This window comes from Sturnira hondurensis, unplaced genomic scaffold (genome assembly GCF_014824575.4).
Source record: "Sturnira hondurensis isolate 20B ecotype Veracruz unplaced genomic scaffold, ASM1482457v3 Scaffold0018728, whole genome shotgun sequence".
Taxonomy (NCBI): domain Eukaryota; kingdom Metazoa; phylum Chordata; class Mammalia; order Chiroptera; family Phyllostomidae; genus Sturnira; species Sturnira hondurensis.
Genome location: NW_028091359.1, coordinates 9439573 through 9456030, shown reverse-complemented (window position 1 = coordinate 9456030; position 16458 = coordinate 9439573). Strand labels below are relative to the sequence as shown.

At 40.6% G+C, this 16458-nt stretch overlaps 1 pseudogene; it reads left to right on the top strand.

Annotated features, from left to right (window-relative positions):
- The first annotated feature begins 10810 nt into the window (after window positions 1-10810).
- LOC119003577 (spindle and kinetochore-associated protein 1-like) lies at window positions 10811-11560 on the top strand (annotated as a pseudogene).
- The last annotated feature ends 4898 nt before the right edge of the window (window positions 11561-16458 follow it).

Genomic DNA, 16458 nt, shown 5'->3' with positions numbered 1-16458 from the left:
TTGCGTGACCTGTCCAAGGCATTCAGCCACATAGTGACGGGTTTGAAATGTAGGTCTCAGACTCCTACCCCTGTGACCGCTTCATTGTACCATACTGGAGGTTCAAATCTCTAAAACTATAAACATAAATTATTTTTAAAATTGTGTTACTAACATAGTATATGTGTATATTATACAATTATAGTTGTTTGCCCCCACCTATTAAAATAAATAGTATCATTGATATCTGAATTTAGAACCAGGTTAAATATTTGGTGTTTTCCAGTTCATGGATTTTCACCTCTAGTAATGATTGGCAGAAGGGGAAGAGAAATATGACTAACAACAGAGGAGGGAATGCATTTAAAGTCGAAGGAAATGCCTATGTCCATAGTCTTACTGAAAACTGTAATCGTTTAAACAGTCTCAGAATGCTTCACCCTTTTTTTGACTTTCACTTTCATGAGTGGTTATTTTCTTTCTTTCTTTACCTTTAGAGTGGAAGGGAAGGAGAGAAATATCAATGTATGGTTGCCTCCCATGAGTCCCCTGCTGGGAACTGGCCTGCAACCCAGGCATGTGCCCTGACTGGGAATCAAACCGCAATCGTGTGGTTTGCAGGCCCGCGCTCAATCCACTGAGCTACGCCAGCCAGGTCTCATGAGTGGTTATTAATTTGTATATTCATACCAAGAAATGTGTTACAGCAGCATACAGTAAAAATCACATAATGAGATTTTCTGTATTGATAAGTAGGAACTATCTACAATTCTGACAATATCCAATTTATAAAGTTTTACCTGTCTAGTCTAAACTATTAAAATATTTAACTGGGTATTAGATAGTGCTCTGATGAGAATAATTTTCACAGTGATGTTTAAGAGTGAGGGGCTTGGAGTCCAGACATTTTTCTGGATTCTCACGTTAGACCTGTTTTCATTTGAGCACCTGCAAATAACTTGACCTTTGAACCTCACTTTTCAAATCTGTAGAATGGGCATAAATATTGCACTAGCTTCATAGGTTTGCTTAGCGTATTAGATGAGAATTAGTTTTAAACCCCTAGCAGACTTCCTAGCACAGAGGAATTGGTCAGTACAAGTGTCATTGAACTGAAGTACAGTTAAGTCTTAGATGAAGCACTTAATTATTCTGATTTCTGAGATGACTGATCCTCCCTTTTCCTCTCTCTGTTAAACTCCCTTTCTTTTTAATCTGCTCCATTATGGGCTGCCTCTCGAATTTTTGATCATAAAAGATAATACAGACTCCAGGACTGGAGGTTTTTCCTTCTTTTGAATCTGATCATTTTTTGAATATTCCAGAATGATAGAGCAATAAACAAATATTATGTGACACAGTTAGCCAACCATTCTTAACTCCGCCCTCCCTGCATAGTAACTGGAGAAGAAGGATATGGAAAAAAAAGTAAAAAACTTATCAAGCAAAAAACGCATGGCAGGCTTTTTATACAGAGGTGATGGCCTGTTTTCGGAAGCCAAATTGAGTAAAATCAGTTTCAAGAGGAGAGTCCTTGAAGAATTCTCAGCCATTCTCCTGGACAAAGAGAGACGGACCAGTGACTCAAGTTCCTCACTCTTATTTTCCTGACAGTAAGCGAAATTTTTACCTTTCACTTTGCACAAGGTAATTAAGGCATAAAGTACTTAGCCAATGTCAAGCGTCTTAATTGACATTGTTAAAATTATTATATTGTCCTGATAATTCTAAATTATTATATGTTTTATATGTCAGGGGTTGGTGTGGAATTATAGGTAAGAATAGGTGGGAAAGACGTGGAAGGGATTTAATTGTTTTTTTTTAAACTGTACATACCCTTCACTCCTCTCATCCTTGAAATGCATGCCATTGTGAGTCATTGTTACTGTGATGTGCACTCCTAAGTGAGGCTGGAGCAGGAAAAAAGGGCCCCTATTCTAGCTCATTCGAGTCTGCCTTTCTCTTACACAAACACGCCAGCCTGTCCCCATCACAGCTCCTCTCCCCCCGTCTCAATGCGTGTCATCTAACATGCTTTTTGGCACAAGTATTCATGTTCTGACCGTGACAGAGCTTGTATCCCTCTAGGGAAAATCCGTGAAATCAGCATTGTCCTCTAAAAATTTAATATTTTTCTCTATGTTGAGAAAGATGAGTGGTTTTGAAAGATGTGGCCACACTATAAAAGTAATGCCTTTTTCTTCTTCATGTAGCTATCACCCTGAGCGAGATTTAGACAGTGTCAGAATTAATAAAAATTTTAGAACATAAAATACATGAAAATATAAGGAAGTATTCAAAAAAAGAGCTTGAAAATTGGACTTCAGAGGTTTCCAAAACTTCCATTAGTAACAGATTGATTCACCACCTACTGGTTGGATTATTTCTGTAGATTGTAAAGTCATCTATTATGTTGTTATCTAGTATGTTATTTAGTATGTTGTGGGCTTAATTCTTTGAGTGTATGGACTCTAGAGAATCTTCAGGTGGAGCGATGTGGATCCTGGCCAGCAGGATCTGTGTGTTATGGAGGCTATGCACAAATTCACACAGACTACAGAAGTCCTGTGGGGAAAAGGGATGCCACTCACTGAGAGAGAGAGGGTCCTGACCCCCCGCCTAGACAGGCTTTTATTGTTTTTCTGGGCACATTACCTTGAGGATGGTCCTCATTTACTATGCACAGGTTCGCTGTAGGTGATTGCCTTTTACAGATAACAAAGAAGAGGATGTTGCTAATAACATCAAAGAAGAAGGATATTTGCAAATGTAAAGGGAAGAGTAGTTGGACTTCACACTCCATGCTTGGGAGGTTTGGCTCAGATTTTAGGAAGTTACAGTAAGTACTTTCTGCCTCAATCCAGGGTGAGGGAGTTTTAGCAAAAGCAAGTCTCATAGCAGCCTAGGTATAATGCAGGCCTGATTCCCCACAGGAGAACCTCCCCGTGGGCATGGCTTCTGTGTACTGGACCTTGCTTCCCACTGGCCTTTCTGAGTGGGGGCTGTGCTACATTCCCACACCACGTGGAACGGTTCCCCACAGTGGAGTGATTCTCGGGAGTCAATACACTCAAAGAATTAAGCCCACAACATACTAAATAATATACTAGATAACAACATAATAGATGACTTTACAATCTACAGAAATAATCCAACCAGTAGGTGGTGAATCAGTCTGTTACTAATGGAAGTTTTGGAAACCTCTGAGGTCCAATTTTCAAGCTCTTTTTCCGAATACTTTCTTATATTTTCATGTATTTTATGTTCTAAAATTTTTATTAATTCTGACACTGTTTAAATCTCACTCAGGGTGATAGCTACATGAAGCTATCATGAAGTGAAGTGTAACTTCACTTCTGTTTTTCCACTCCCAAAGTCCCATTTATTATTTTTTGTTTAGAATATTTTTTAAAAGTACAGTTGACATACAATATCATATGAGTTTGGAGTGTACAGCATTGTGATTAGACACTCATGTAACTTACAAAATGATCACCCCAATAAGCCTAGTGCCCATGTGACGCTGTACCTAGTTATTACAATATTATTCACTAGATTCTCTCTGCTGTACTCAACATTCACATGATTGTTTTTCTAACGGCAATTTGTGCACCTTAATCCTTTCTCCCTTTTCACCCACCCTTCCTACCCCTATCCTATCTGCAACCATCAATTTTTTCTCTGTATCTATGAGTTTATATGTATATTATGTTGTTTAGATTCCACATATAAGTGAAATCATATGGTATTTATCTTTCTCCATCTGCCATATTTATTAGCATAATATCCTTTAGGGCCATTTACTTCTGACTTTTGTACTTGATTCTTTGCATAGAGCTTATTTTTACTGGCATATTATTTTCATGTGATAAAAGTAGTTTATAGTCTTGGCAGAAAAAAGCTCCACCCAGCTCTCAAGTATTTCTGTTAATTACTTTAAATATTTTTCTTTTTAATTATTAATTACTTTAGCCACCCTGAAAAAAAAAGCAGTACACACTTTTATGAAGCAAAAATATGAGCACCTTTGCTTTCATCCTCACCACTACTTCCTCCCTCACCACACCTCCCATTTAAATGTGTGTGTATCTTTTTAGGATAATAGGTACTCACTCATTCACACGATCACACACATAGATATTAATGTTTGTATAGGTGTATAAAGGCACAGAAACTCCTTGTTTCTTTACTAAAAAGGAAGCATGCTAAAACAAATTCTGCAATTTAGTTGTTAAAAACAGTACATCATTCACATCTTTTTACGTGTTTACATTGACCTTAGGACAATAGAAAAGACTTTCAGCCCTTAACTTAGCAGCACCTACTTAGGCTGAGTCTGCAACACCAATAATTTTATGAAGACCTAAATTGCAACTTGGTGTTGGCAGTAAGTTTATAGGAGTATTTATATTTTTCATGCATGGCAGGAAGGACTATCCTTGGGACTCCTGATGAAGAAAGCGCGGATGCAGTACTTCCAGAGAGCCACTTTGACAGGGTGGGGACTGTGTTCACTGGTACTTTCTCATGCAGGCTGAAATTTAATCAGGGATATAGAGTCAAAAAGAATGCCTTTAATACTCAGGTAAATACACAAGAACTTAGAACGTCAAATCTCTAGTTGGGAATGACTGGTTGAAAACTTAATAAAATCAGGAAAAGAAGTAATATACTTCTATTCCTGAACTTGACTGGTCTTTGCTACAGGATGGGCAACCATTCGACAACATTCTTTCACTTTGCAGAGTGCTTTTCAAGGGCTCTAGATTGGGTAATTACGGACTCTGAGCACACATTTAGCTCTTCTCCTATAGAGCCAAAGTGAAGTTTGCAATTCAGTTCATTGATTCCTTCGCATAACAATGGGCATGTTTTTCTTCTTTACAGAACACTGTTCGGCTACAGAAGATGAATTTTTTGTTCCTTGACAAGTACCGGGAAAGAGGGTTTGTGGCTTTTCAAACGACACTTAATGCTGCAATTATAGTGGTAAGTGCCTAACATCAAAGACCCCTTTTAAATCGTCAGTAATTTTTCTCTTTCTTCCAACCTCTGCCTCACCCTCCACCTTGTCACTACACTCTTAGGAGATGACACATTGCCTCTTGGTTCCTGTGAAACCACAGACCTACATACTCACTACACCCATCCTTTCCCTTCTGAGTCACCCCTAACATCCTTCCTCAGTTCATAGGCTGGATCTCATCTCTGTCAACATTACTAGGGAAGCCACACAATGAACACTCCCTTCTGTTTCCTGTTTCTTCAACTTCCCTCTTTCAACTAGATTCTTCTCCCTGGGATTTAAAGCTGTTAATTTCTGCACTTTTTTTTGTAAGATTTTATTTATTTATCTTTACAGGGGAAGGGAAGGAGAGAGGGAGAGAAACATCAATGTATGGTTGCCTCTGGTGTGTCCCTTGCTGGGAACTGGCCTGCAACCCAGGCATGTGCCCTGACCGGGAATCGAACTGCGATCATGTGGTTTGCAGGCCCGCACTCAATCCACCGAGCTACACCAACCAGGGCAATTTCTGCACTTGTTTTTGAGACCCTCCCTCTTCCACATTTCCCCCTCAAGTACTCTAGCTCCCTTCCCTTAACTGCTAACTAAGCTCAATATGATTTCCATCCCCATGCTACCCCCACGCTGGCTTTTCCTAAGATCAGTGCTAACCCCCATGCCGGTGAACAGCTGACCTTTTTCATTCTTAGTCTTACTCTGCCTTTTAGCTAAATAACAGCAGGCACTGGTTTTCTTTCACTTTTCTAGCCCTTCCTTCCCAGTCTTCTTGCCAGCTTCTTTTAAGTATTCTTATACTCCTGCTTCTTTAAATCGTAGTTCCACAAGGTTCTATCCTGGGCATCTTTCTGCGTCCTATGACTTTCTCTAGATGATGTCATTCATTTCCATAACTTTGATTACAGTTTAATGCTTATTACTCGAAGAACCCTACTTCAACTTGCAGACTGGCAAAGTTTCTCTGTAAAGGGCCAGGTAGTGAATATTTTAGGCTTTGAGGGCCACTGTCTCTATAGCAACTATTCGACTCTGCTCTTGTACTGTGAAAGCAGCCGCTGGATAACACCGTAACGAATGAGAGTGGCTGTGCCCCAGTAAAACCTTATCATGGGTCAGATGGTGGACCAGACTTGGTCAGTGGGCCATAGTTTGCTGACCTTTGCGCTCATCCCACCCATGTATGTGATCATGGACTGGTGATCAGTTCTTTGATGCCTCAGACACAATTAAAACCGGCATGTTCAAAACTGAATATGGGTATTTTTCTTTAGATGTGACTGAGGTTAAAATTTGTTTCTCTATGTTAGTAAATGCCAAAGCCACCCACTTTGTGGACCAAATAAAAACCGGGGGATCATCAGTGATAATTTTCTCTGCCTCACCCATTACCTCTGATCTCTCATCTGGCCCTGTTAATCCTAGACTCAAATCTATGTACTTCAACACCACCCCAGCACTCGTCCAAGCCGCTGCCATCTCTAGCCTGAACTCTGGGAGTAGTTTATCTCTGCAGCCTCATGTACTCCCTAGCTGTATAGCCATATCTGTTTCTATTTTTGCTGCAGACCTCTTTTCCACGCCTCCAATGCACCGCACTGTGCTGCTTTTTTCCTGGGCACATGCTGTCTCAGCTGCCCCGACTTTCCCTCTCCATTCTCTACTCTCTCCACATAATCTTTGTTCAGATAAGATCACAGCCTTCAGCTGTCAGTATAAATGTCACTTCTTCAGGGAAGCTTTCCCTGGCTTTGCTCTCATAGCACTCTCTACTTCTCCTTTAATACAGTTCTTCAGTTGTTATTAAAGAGCTGATTGTGCAATGGGCTACTAACTGTCTCCTTTCTCCAGCTCCATCGTAAACTGTGAAACTTCCTGGAAGTGAGAATGTTCATGCCAAAGGGCTGCTCTCCCTCAATCGCCTACCACAATACATTGGTCATGATAGACTCCCTCCATGATTTTTCAGATGGCGCATAGTTAATATCCATTAATACCAAAGACCGTCAAGATTATTTGGATAATATTAACAGTTTACCATTTTTAAATTAATGGAAATGTGTTAATACTGAACATGAAAAGAAAGAAAAGCTGAATCGTTTTCTAATATATTTTTTATAGTTGACACCATAAATTTGTTAATATCCCAAGTGAGGTCACAACAAATCATTCTATGATGATCAGTTATCGGAATAACTATGAGGACACTAGCTTTAATTTCTAAGGAAAAAACTATAAATGAGTGGTTTATTTTTATGCATATTGTTTATTCTCCCCTTTTAAATACTTTGCATCATAGATGTTACAAAAGAAAGGAAACAATGTAAGAAACTGATGACAGTGGTGGGTCTCCGAGTGTCAGCATTCTGCTGAGTGTACTTTACCTGTGTACCACACACTAATAAATAGAGAAACTCACTAGTTTATAAAAGAAATTGGATGCATTTGCAAGTTTTTCTTGCAAGCATTCTAATTAATTGGTTTACCTGTGTTAGATTTTAAGATGTTAGCAGTAGAAAATAAATGAGGATTGTGCTTCTCTGACTTGAAGAAAAAAGTGTATATATAATGCCTGTGTGATTTAGCTAGTGCCAGAAAAATGCTATATATAAAACTACCCCAAAGCCCAGTGTCTTCAAGCAACAGTTATTTATTATCTCGCAGGTAGGAGTTGCTGCTGGCATCTAGCGGGCAGAGGCTAGGAATACTGCCAAACACCCTACGATCCACAGAACAGCCCCCAACAACAAAGATTATCCAGCTCAAAATGTCAATAGTACCCATATTGAGACACCCTGATTTTGTGGAACCAAAAGCAAAGCTTAGAGCTCATCCTCTAAGCTTTGATTACTCAACATCTGGCATTTGAGACGGCCTCACATCCCTACTGCAGTCTTGAGACTTTTTTAATGAGTTTTCTTCCTGGTCTTAACAATTTAACCAGCAGAGAAGGTGACGGTTTCAGGTTTGCCACATATTTATGACAAATTATGACAATTTGTCAAAAAGAGGAGCTCAGGAAAAACTAAGGCCTTCCACTTTCCACCAGTGTTCTCATTCCTGTCAAACAGGATTTGCCTTGACCAAAAAAAAAAAAAAAAGATACAGCATTGTTCTGTGATTTCTTCTGAGGCAACTGGTGGGTAATGGATGCTCTCAGCTGTCGGAGGAAAGACTTCCTCTCATTGATGTCTTTAGCTGCTTTGAGTAGGGTACTTTGGACTTAAATTTGTGAAGTTCCTACTTCTACAAACTAAAAGCACTCACGTCTTCATGGTTTCATTCTTCACACCCTTCAGGTTAGTCATTACCCATTGCTTCATCATCTCTGGCCACAGGTATGGCTACCAAGGGAACACGTATTTGGAATAGATAGAATGTTCTCAGTGCTTTCCAGTCATGATGTCTTAACTTATTGCAAAATCTCCATGATCTTGGTGATTTCTTATTTCCAAAATTCTGTTTCTGACAGTTATTTCTGCATTTCTGTGGTTTCTCGGGTCGCAAGAAATAGACTCACACGTGCTAACTCAGGCAGTGAAGGGCTTCGTGTAATCCCAAGTGTGTCTAAGAGTAAACACAGGACTGGGAGAGATAGCTTGGAGGTCAGTGTGAATTTGAGAGAGCCACAGAAATCTTCACGACCAGAGATTGTGAAACTTCAACAGAGTTGTCCACCAGTGGCAGAATCTAAGCTTCTTGTACGGCTGTGCTTATCAATACAGAGAGTCTTACTTCTCCCCCCAGGTAACTGGCTACGGCACCCACTGCTTGGGACCTCTTTTCTCAGCCCACATCTTTTGCTGACTGAGCTGTAGTTTACTTTTGGCTTTAACTTTCCGCATGACCTACATGGTCCCTCCTGCCTCATTGCCTCTCTCTGTGCACAGTGTTGTAAAGACCGTATTTCCCAGTTTAGTTTCTAGAGAGCCAAACCTTGTGATCAACTTTGTCTCTATTTGAACTGAGCATTTTGCCATCAACAACACATAGGATGAATGTTCTACAGCCTTGTACCCATGATACAAATTATGGCCAGCCTTACATTAAGAGCAGCCTTGGCCCTTACCCCTCAGAGGGCCGTTTCCCATGAAGCCTCTATGAATCTGGTCAGCCCATGCCTGTCATACTTAATAAAATCCATATATAGAGAGTTTAACCCACAGAATTCATGACTTTTAACACAGATGCTCCCCCCACTGCAAACACATGAAACTCTGGATAGAATAGAACAAACCCACTTCAAAGCCACCAGAGCAATAAGCTTCAGCTTGTGTTGGAAAAGCCGAGTGTGATACTGAACTCTTTGGCACCATTGGAGGGAATGCGAACTGGTACATATTGGAAAAGAACACAGAGTTTCCTCAGAAAATTAAAAATAGAACTGTCATATGTTCCAGCATTTCCACTACAGGCTGTGTAACCAAGAGAAATGAAAATAGGAGAGTGAAAAGCGATCAGCCTTCCCACGTTCACTGCACCATCCATAACAGCTAATGGGGGAAAACCACCTACGTGTCCTTCTGCAGATGAGTGGAAAAGAAGATACAGCATTTGGACTATCCATACTGGAATATCACTCAGCCAGGAGGCAGAGGGAAGTCCTGCCCTCTGTGACAGCATTATGGGCCGAGGGAAATGAGTCAGAGGAAGACATACTGTCTGATATCACTTCTGTGTGGACTCTGAAAAAGCCGAATGGACTGAGAGGAACAGAGAGTTGAATGGTAGTCACCAGGAGCTGTGGGGGCGGAGAAGGAGAGGGATGTCGATCAACTGGTACACAGTTCCAGTCATAAGATAAGGAAGTTCTGGGATCGAACGCACAGAAGGAGGGTAAGAGTTTACAGTACTATTTTACGTATTTGAAATTTGCCGGATCTTAAATGTTCCGCCGCCAGAAAGCAGTGATAACCATGAGGCATGATGGCAGTGTCGGCAAAGGACGTGGTAGTAATCATTTTGCAACACGTAAGCGTGGCAAATGAGTGATTGTACCTCTCAAGCTTACACGGTGTGATATGTTCATTATATCTTAATAAAGGTAAAAAAAAAGTCAGCCTAAAAGTGACCCACGAAATACCTATGGGGTGAGGTGAGGAGGTCAGGAAGGCAACACCATCTACGTAGAATGTGGCTGCTTCAGAAATGGCAAGAGAGCCAAGGTAAGCACCATTTCCACAGTGCCCTCCCTTTTATCCACTAAGTGAACAAAACAAACAAAGAAGCCCCCAAATGATGCCAGAAGTGGAACAGAGAAAGACATCAACCTCTTATAACCCCTACATAGCTTCGTTAGCTTCTGTGGCACTTACTTACTAAACTAAAGGAAGATGCCACAGCCAGCTTACGTCTCTCTGAGAGCCGTGTGACCAGTGGAAAGTGAAGTGGGGTCTGAAAGCACCCGTTCCATTGTTCCCCCTCTGTCGGGGGCATCTGCAAGCATGATGGAGCTCGCGGAAAGCCCGCTGCACCACTGAACAGACGGGAGAGCTTAGGCCGAGGCCAAACATGCTCAGGTCAGTGCTCACTCTACCAGGTTCTACCACGTTACTGCTTTTCTCCCCTCTTAGAGCCAGCTTGAGGTTCATGTGCATGAAGAAGAAATACGAGGGAGGACTTTGGATACTCAGCTAAAGCCATCCCCTGGCTGTGGTAGTGATTTAAGTAAAGAGGGACTTTGTTCCTGAGGACTCTTGAATTTTCTCATCTTGCAGAGCAAAAGGCAAAGAGATGGGTTAAAAAAATAGGAGAAAAGAAAAAGAAATATCGTTGGTTTTGGCTTCTGGGCTGGCTTGAGAAGCATAAAGAATGGACTCCTCAGATCTGGAGCAATTATGTTCTCATATTAATGAAAAGATTGGTAATATTTTAAAAACTCTATCATTAAGAAACCGTGACCAAGAACCTACCTGAAAGACTACCTTAAATATAATGAGAGATGAGATCGCTTTAGACAGTGAACTTCTAAATAAATTTGGACTGGGGATTCAGTATGAAGAACAAACTGACAGTTTACTCATGGACTTCTGTGAATCTCTTGAAAAATTGTATATAGATTCAGAACATCTCAAAGAAAACAATCCTCCCATTTGCCTCAAGGAACAGTGTCTTAGAGCTGTATTAAGAGATCAGATTTTGATCCTGGAGAACCAGTGCCATGTGAGGAACCTGAGTCCACACAGAAATATTTAAGAAATGCCATTTATAACTTCTAACAGGATCTGTGGTGTGCCTGCATGTATGAAATCTCACCGAACCTATTGTCAAAGTAATGATATTATTCATCAACAAAGTACTAAAGTACTAACTAGTAAACATAAGATCCTATATCAACCACAAAGTCTTCAAGTTCTGTGGCCAGTAATCTCTATCACAGATTTCTCGATGTAGAAATAAATAGAGGATAGCAAAAGTCATTATTTTGTAGTAGAAGCTGACATTAAAAAGCTCACAGCTTTGAAATTGGACAAGGGATCTCGTGTGATACTGAATGTTTTATGACACTGCCTGAGGCTATCAGAGGTTCTCCGAGGGGAGGACTTGCCTATGAGGTTATAACCTGTGGCTCCTGTGAACTTTTGAACCACCAACAGTAAGACTGGGGCTAGAGGGTACACCCAGAATTTCTGTATATATGGGTATATAACTTCATTAGCTTTTTCATTGTCTTATTTCTTATAAAAATACAACTTTTTTGATAAAGTATATACACAGTAAAATTTACTTCAGCAAATATTTAACCACCTACCATTTGCAGCTCTGTGCTCGGCACATGATGTAAATAAAAAAAGTTCATGTCTGCCCTGGCTGGTGTAGCTCAGTGGATTGAGCGCGGGCCTGCAAACCACACAATCGTGGTTCGATTCCCAGTCAGGGCACATGCCTGGGTTGCAGGCCAGTTCCCAGCAGGGGACTCAGGAGAGGCAACCATACATTGATATTTCTCTCTCTCTCTCCTTCCCTTCCCCTCTAAAGATAAATAAATAGAACAAAAAATTTAAAAAAATAAAAATAAGCATTATTTTTAAAAAAGTTCATGTCTAGTTTTTCTGTTTTGTAGATAATGCTGCAGACACCAGGAAGATGGGTACATATGTGCTACTGGAAGACAAAGATCAGAAAGATAGATAACATCAGTGATGCCCAGACCCTTTGGAATTAAAAATCATGAGTGTCCAGATCTTGGCTATTGTAAATAATGCTGCTATGAGTGTAGGGGTGTACATGTGCTTTCGAATTAGTGTTTCAGAATTCTTTGGATATATTTGCAGAAGTGGGATCACTGGCTTAAAAGACAGTTTCATTTTTAATGTTTTTAAGGAAACTCCATACTGTTTCCAATGGTGACTGCACCAGTGTGCATTCTTACCAATAGTGCACCAGGGTTCCCTTTTCTCCACATCCTCACCAGCACTTGTTTGTTGATTTATTGATGATAGCCATTCTGGCAGGCATGAAGTGATATCTCGCTATGGTTTTAGCTTGCATCTCTCTGATGATTAGTGATGTTGAGCATTTTTTCATATGTCTGTTGGCTATCTGTGTGTCCTCAAGTTCCCGTCAGTAGATGAATGGATAAAAAAATACGGTACATTTACACAATGGAATACTACTTGGTCATAAAAAAGAAGGAAATCTCACCTTTTGCCACAGCGTGGATGGACCTGGAGGGTACTGTGCTAAGCCAGTCAGAGGAAGACAAATACCATATGATCTCATTGATATGTGGAATCTAAGAACAAAATAAACTAGCAAACAAAATAGAAACAGAGTCATGGCTACATGGAACAGACTGACAGCTGTCTGAGGGGAGGGGGAGGAGGGGAACTGGGTGAAAGAAGGTGAAGGAATTGCCAAAGGACGTGTATGCATGACCCATAGACACAGACACCAGTGTGGTGATGGCCAGAGAGAAGAGGGGCCAGGGGCTGGGTGGAGGTGGGTAAAAGGGAGGAAAATGGGGACACCTGTAATAGTGTCAACAATAAAAATGAAGTTTGAAAAATCATTAGCGTCTAAAGTCCATCAATGGCATTTCAGTCTACAGGCCAGCTTCTTGGATTTGGAAGTCATCCATCTGCTGTCCTGGAGTCGTTAGGGAAGAGCTGACCCCGTCAAGAAAACATCAGCCTGTAATAAAATTGCGTGAAAATTATACCAGGTGAAAAAGGTGATAATGTGTAAGCAGGCTCGGAGTGGTCGTAGGAAACAGGTGCATGGATTTTAAGAACTCGGCCAGCCCTGGCTGATGTGGCTCAGTGGATTGAGTGCAGGCCTGCAAACCACACGATCGCGGTTCGATTCCCAGTCAGAGCACATGCCTGGGTTGTGGGCCAGTTCCCAGCAGGGAACTCATGAGAGGCAACCATACATTGATATTTCTCTCCTTCTCTCCTTCCTTTCATCTCTAAAGATAAAAAAAAAGAACTCGGCCATTTCTCTTCCTCAGGGAGAGACCGTCTGCTGCATCTCTGCCTATGCTATTGGCTTGGCAGGTATATTTCTGTAGTGGAGACAAAACAGTCTCACCAGCCCCGGTGGCCTCGTTAACACCATCACTGTGATGATCACATGGTGCATTATGGGCAGTGGGGGAAAAATTGACAGAAGTCAGTTGCTGAGAGAGTTGTCAACAACCAACCACCACGTGGGGCAGTCTAGATCTCTGTACTATGAACCATTAATGAAAAATATCTTCGGCCAGATGAGGAGAAATAGACAACAGAAAGAGTGAACCTAAGTAGCACAATCAGCAAAGTTCTCTAGAGAAAGAAACAATTCCAGAAACAGAAGATTTTAAATATACTATGTAAAATTCTGTTGGTCACATTTGGACGTGTTTACTGAGTTCACAACTTCCCTTTTTCTGGGAACAGCTTTATCTCCTTTTTGGAAGCTCATGGGGGCAGCACCTGCACCCACATCATGTGACCCCACTGGGGATAACAGAGATTGGAGCCGGAGCCGCGCCATCCTGGACAAATGGTTGGTTTGGGTAGGTACCGAGGTGCTGGCAGCTGCGGTAGCTCTGTGGAGAGGTCTGCATACGCCTGGTGCCAAGAAGTTGACCCTAGTCCCTCTGGCCATGTCTGTTCATCTTCTCCAAAAGGCACATGAGCAAAAATTTAAAGTTTGTAAGAGAAAAACATGCAAAACAGAAGAAATAGGTGGATAAAATTACTGCTGCAGCTGAAATTCCAGAAAACTTGTGGTTTGCTCTAATATGCCAGACTGCTAAGTTCTAGTTTACTTGGAAAGTTTCTTTATTTAGAAACTGAACCATGACCACATATTTTGTTTGACCTCAATAAAGCCTTCACATAATCTTTGGCCGCCCAGCGCAAAGTTCACTACCTTCCTGGACATGAGTCAGCCCTCTGCCATGGGCTCGAAAGCATAATTCAGGAGCTAGTGGACCAAATGATGTTGGCAAGAAAAAAGAATCATCTACCTCAGCCAGCAGTCGCTCTATTATATAAACATGAATGTATGATCCTCTCCCCCTTCCTCGTAATTGCTTGGCAAAACCCCAATTGTGGCTGCATGTGTGACAGGTGAACGCTGGTAAAAGATCCACACAAACAAAATGCCTAGTCTCACTTTTAAATGACCACTGCCCTCCAGGGGAGCCTTGGTTCTGCCTGCCAACTGCACTATAGCCCCCTAATTGATTCACTCTTTCACTGAGTTGGATAACTAATAACTTTATCCCATCTCCTTGCTTCTCAAACTCTAACGTCTCCTTCTCCTCACTCTCCGCAGATCTTGCTTCCCACGTGAGTGTGGAAATGGAGACGATTGGATGAGGACGTTGTCATAAGCTTCCACAACCCAGCAATCAACCAGCTTTCACTGTCCCTATATGCTCCAACTTTCTTCTCATCAGTGAAAAGGCACGATATTCCTGTGTAAGACTGTCATCCGCAGTGGTGCCCCTGACCCCGTCATCATTCCCTCTCCCTTATTCGAGAACATACTCTGTCAAATGCCTCCCTGACCAGCCTGCATTATTTTAAGATTCCAGCTTACAAGGGCTGCCTTTTAAGGAGAATGAAGAATTTCTAGTGACAAATACATTAAAAAAAAAGACAATGCTATTCAGTTAGTCTTGGGTCCCACAACTGTCATTGAGGAAAACAATGACATAGGACACTTGTGAAAACCCCTAACAGTCTTCACTCCCATACTGACCATCCCTTTTCTTAACCAGTAATTAAAACTCTACAAAAATCATAGAAACCCCTACAATTCCATCAGCACAAACTGAAAAAAATGTGTTAGTTGGTGGTTCTGCTTTCTTTCCCACAAAATTATTGCTTACAACAATGAATATTCAGTTTTGGCAACTCACCAACTTCTTCTGACGCGTGACTCTTCCTGTCAGAAATACACTTTCTGTTAGATAATTATTTTGTTTGTAATGTGAAGTACATTGTTTAGTATTCCTTCAGCCTGGCTATGGAAGAGGAGATATCTTTATTTCACTCTGTTTGTAATGTGAATGAAGTACGTTTAGCTGGGTATAGAATTTGAGGTCAGTGGTTCATTTTTCTCTCAGCTCTTTGAGGACATTATTGCATTGTTTTATGATGTCTTTTGGTTAACTGTTGAGTCTTAGTTGATAATCTATGTTTATCACTTTATTGGTTTTTAAATATTTCCCTGTTTCTTCTCTCCTTTCTCTCTTTCTCTCATGTTTTGAAAGACTGCTGTAAAATGAAAAGACTACTGGATACTTGTATGTTTTTTGGAGCTGAGGTTTCATGTCTTCTTTCTGGAAAATTTTTATACAGTTTATCTTTGAATATTCTTATTTATTCTCTTTAGTTTTCTCAGCGAAAGTGCCTATTAAATATATTCTAGATGCCCTCATCCTGTCTTTCATGTTCTAACCTCTGAAATATTTTCCATCTTATCTTCTCTTTGCACTGAATTTTATATGATTTCATCAGAAGTATTTCTGGTTTATTAACTTTCTCTTCACCTGTGTCTAGTCTGCTATAAAACTTTCCCATTAAGTTTTTAAACTTGACTTTTATTAATTCTTATAAATATTTATAAATTCCAGTGGATCATTTTCCTATTAGTCTTCCTTTTCATTACCTCCTGTTTTTACTTACTTACATTACTTCTTTAATTACATATCTTTATAGTCTTTGTCATACTATTTATTATTATTAGGTTCTTGAGGTTGGCAATAGTCCCATTATTTTGGTCTCCTGATTCTCTTTCATACTGGACTTTTGATTGTAGTTGCTAGGAGGAATATATATATATATTTGTGCCTTGTGTTCTCGACATACCTCTATAGATTTTTTTCTGTCTTCTCTGTAGGGTTCCAGGATAATAGTAGCAATAAGAGGAAGAGGAAGGCTAGCAGAACAACAGGTAGTTTTGTGAGCTTTTATAGTTTTTCAGGCATTGTTCTGTGAACTTTCCTTATATTAATGAATTTA